Source organism: Myotis brandtii, unplaced genomic scaffold (genome assembly GCF_000412655.1).
Source record: "Myotis brandtii unplaced genomic scaffold, ASM41265v1 scaffold32, whole genome shotgun sequence".
Classification (NCBI taxonomy): Eukaryota; Metazoa; Chordata; class Mammalia; order Chiroptera; family Vespertilionidae; genus Myotis; species Myotis brandtii.
Window position 1 is genome coordinate 10034292 of NW_005362269.1, and position 4207 is coordinate 10038498.

General features: G+C 37.7%; 1 long non-coding RNA gene across 1 annotated transcript in view; it reads right to left on the bottom strand.

Moving 5' to 3' along the window:
* LOC106726808 overlaps positions 1-1470 on the bottom strand; it is an 81279-nt gene extending 79809 nt beyond the window's left edge. Inside the window, exon 1 of the long non-coding RNA XR_001362912.1 lies at positions 1453-1470. This is a non-coding gene — a long non-coding RNA (uncharacterized LOC106726808). The remainder of the gene's footprint in view (positions 1-1452) is intronic.
* Positions 1471-4207: the final 2737 nt, after the last annotated feature.

The window sequence follows — 4207 nt, forward strand, 5'->3', positions numbered from 1 at the left end:
TGGACACAAATGTACTACCAGCATTATTCATAATAGCCAAAGAGTTGGATAACCAAAATGCCCATTATCTGATGACCTGATCAACAAACTGTGGTCTATACATACAACGGAATATCATTCATCAGTAAAAAAGATAGATGTATTGATATATGCTACAACATTAATAAACCTTGGAAATATTATGCTAAATGAAAGAAGTCAGTCACAAAAGACTACCTGAGGTATGATTCCATTTTTATGAAAAGTCCAGAATAAACAAATCTATGGAAACAAAAGGTAGATTAGTGGTTTCCCAGAGCTGGGATGTGGGTGTAGAGAAGCTGGAGAGAAATGGGGATTGACTGTTAATGGGTATGTGATGAAAATGTTCTTTTGGGGGTGATGAAAATGTTCTAAAATTGATTTGATGATTGTACAATACTGTCAATATACTAAAAACTAATGAATTATACACTTCAAATAGGTGAATGATATCTTGTGTGGATTATCTCAAAGCTATTATTTTTAAAATGCAAATTGCTGTCATTTCAACTGTCTCCATCTTGCTGACATGATGTTAAACAAATTGGAAAAACAGGTACTAAAGTAGGACAGCCATTACTGATATAAAGTGATTACCCAGATTATGCTTTTATTCTTTAAAATTTCCATCAAGATAATGGCTCAGCATTAGCAAAGTCAGGGAAGGAATTACATGCTTTTAGCCCTCAGAGCAATGTTCTTTTCATTATACCATTGTGACGGTTGATATTTTTTCCAGATGCATCACACAACCTCAAAAGGCGGCATTCACAAGAGAGTACAGTGAATGGCACCCCCTGGGAGTTGTGCAGTGCACCACATGAACAACCATCCACAATGATCCAACCATCTACCACTGCTCCAAAGGGTAGAAGAGGTCTACTATTAAGTATTTAAACTTCCCAAAGGTAACATACACCCCAATTTGTTTATTGAGATTTAGCATGTATCCTGCACTCTATTATCCTTCCCCAAGACCATGAAATCAGCATTAGGAAAAGCAAGGCATTTTACTGATACCTGCAAGTTACCTCTCTGAAAAGTAATCAGTATGCTGGTAGAAGTCACACACTGATGTTTGAATGAATATACTCATCCTGGTGATTTTCTATAGTGAAACAACCCCAAGCAACAGTTAAAGCAAAATCTAAATCATTTTAGCTTTAGAAGAATGAAAAAAATTAACATATGATAGAATTTGGCAATTTACTTTGTTTCCCTTAATTTGATTTTCATATGCCTAAAGTACGCATTGAAGAGGAATGCAGGGAACAACTTTATAGAATTATCCTTGCTCCCTGAAAGAGGTTGTGGGGATGAACTTGGTGAGCACTTCCCTGAACCACTAAATTTTAATGCGTGGTTGATGCGGGCATTTTGAGATGAAGTGTGTAAAGGGTTGACTTCTGAAAGATTTCACTGTGTACATACATCATAAATGCACATCCTTAGTGTTTCCCCAAGGTCCTGTTTAGAAGGCAGTAAACCATACAGATCAAATGCCGAAGTCCTGTTCACTCCATGCAAACAGTAAGTACTTTTTTTTCTGAAAATGATTCTTCTTCTTCAAAAGATCTAGTGAATTAATGAATAAATACATTTAAATGATGGATTGAAACAATATGTTTAAGAAATGGTTCGAAGAAAACATAAGACAACATGTCTTTCCCCAACAATAGTTATAGATAAAATGATAAATAAGGTTACCTTTATTTTTTTGTTTGAAAAGCAATGCCTACTTACTCTTTGAAGAAAAGCTTAGATATAAACATTTTAATACCCCAATAACCACCATCATAATACAATCCTCATTAACATTTTTGTTTTCTTTCTCATATAATTTCTTTTGTTTTGCAAAGCATCAATCATCTATTGTAACCAAAATGTTTATCTTTACAGTTTGGTCCCAAAGCACAATATTGAAGTTTGAATCATGCCATGCTCTTCACACATGCGCGCGCGCGCACACACACACACACACACACACACTTCACCCATAATTCTCTCAATTAAAGAACAGGTCCTGTTTGCTCTAATTTCCTTACTTTAGCAGGACATATATATGTGTTCCCTTGAAATGAAAGACTCCGTAATAGCTACCAGAGCTAATTAGTCTGGTCCAAACAGTTCCCAAAACATATGCTGGAGTTGAATCAAACCTTGCAAAAAGGCAGAGTTGCTACTGTGGATGTTGGAATACATCACCATCCTGTACATTTCCAATGCTTTATGATTGGGCCTGAGATATTTTTTGTTATTTGTTTGCTTTTTTTTGAAGGAAGAGGATGAAGTGAAAGAGGAGGAGGAGGAGAAGGAGGAGAACTAGGAGGAGAAATAGTTACCACCTCCCCCCACTCCAGGGACAGGTAGAGAGAGGAAAACCTTTCCATAGTGTTATGGGAGCTAAGGATGTTTCACGCTATCATTAGCCCTGGATCCCAAGATTATAACTTTGGATTCAGTCACAAAATCTACTTTGCTGGGACACAGCAGGGCTAGCATAGAGCATATCCCTGTTACCCATTCCTCTATCACCCACAGATTCACACCACTCCCTTTGGACCTGTTGCTTTAGAGCAGTGGAGAGCTCACCTGATCATTCCGTGCCTTTCTGCTTTTATTGAAAGCTTATCTCTGGAGTCACATTGCTCTGGCCTGATCGCAGCCTCACCCAGAGCCACCTCAGTACAACTGGCTTAGGAGAAAGGAGTCAGATCTCAGTCCTTTCCCTCTCCAGATGCTCCTTGCTCCTTATGTAAATGAACCCATTAATTCCTCCAAGTCACAGAAACCAAAGCTTTCCTCAAGCAGACAAAATAAAATTTTACCTCACCAAACGCAGTCACGGTACTCCAGATATAAGGCAGCATCTCATGTCAGTTAAGAGTACAGGTTCTGAAGCCTCAATGTGGGGCTCAAATCTCACCTTTGCCATTTACTTTCTTTATGACCTCGATCAAGATACCATAAATTTTCAGTGCCTAGGTTTCCTCATGTGCACAATATTAGTGTCTTCTTCACAAGACTGTTATGAGGGTTCACACTTACATATGTGATGTGTTCACAAAAACTCCTGACACATAGCAAACACCAAGTATCCTAATATTCTTACCTGCCAATATGAATAATGTTCATGTTATTTTTAATAGTTGCCTATTTTCTATGAAATGAATATAAACTTATTCAACTATTCTCTTACAATGGGATAATTAGTTTCTTTTTAGTTTTTCACTATTATAAACTATTTTGATGTAAATATATTTGTGTTGTTTTAAAAAGCTTAGCCATTTCAGCCCAACAGAGGAGATTTTTTGATGGGCCATTTTAACTCTGTGAGATCAATCAAAGGTGTCATCAGATCTGCACTTGCAGCTCCATCTTTCTGTGCCCGTGTTGCTTCCTCCCCTTTTCTCCCATGGGTTTTCTCCCACCAGCATTCCTTAATAAACTCTGCAGATGGGAAACTGGTCTCAGAGTCCTCTTCTCAGAGAATCCATCCTGTCATGACGTCCACTTTATTGCTCATCGTCCTTAAAACACATTATTCACAGATTATAGTCTTCCAGTTTTTCATCTATTTCACTGGCCATGATTTCTTCCTCTTTTTTGTCATTTCTCTAACTTCCCCAGGACGCACATGCCAGTCCTTTCCCTTCTTTATCTCCCCACACTGGTGCTGACATTAGCTAATCTTGTTTCTTTAAATACCATGCAATGTGTTTCCAATAGAGCAGCCTAAGCAATTAATATTAAACAACCAAATCATGTCACGCCTCTCCCCAAAATCACCACGTAAATTCTCCACTCAACTGAAGTATAGCCCAGTTTCGTTGTCTTTCTGTGTTTGTTGCTACAATTATCTATGAGGGTTGATACTGGTGGTTCTTAACCCTGAATATACAGAGTAAAGGGGGCAAAAATATAGTGATGGAATTACAATTTAGTGAGAGAACACATTATTTTGGAAGCTGTGGGGCTGCTGTATGAACTTGGAAACAGAAACCAGTCTTTAAGAGAAAAATATAAAGCAAAGGCATGGAGAAAAAAGAAGAGAGAGTGTGTAGAGAGAACAAGAAGGAGAAGGGGAATGAGAGAGAAAGAAAGAGAAACAAAGACAGATGCCAATGTGTATTAATTAAGACATCTTCATTTGTTTAACATTTATTTTTGTTGCTATGTGGCAGTC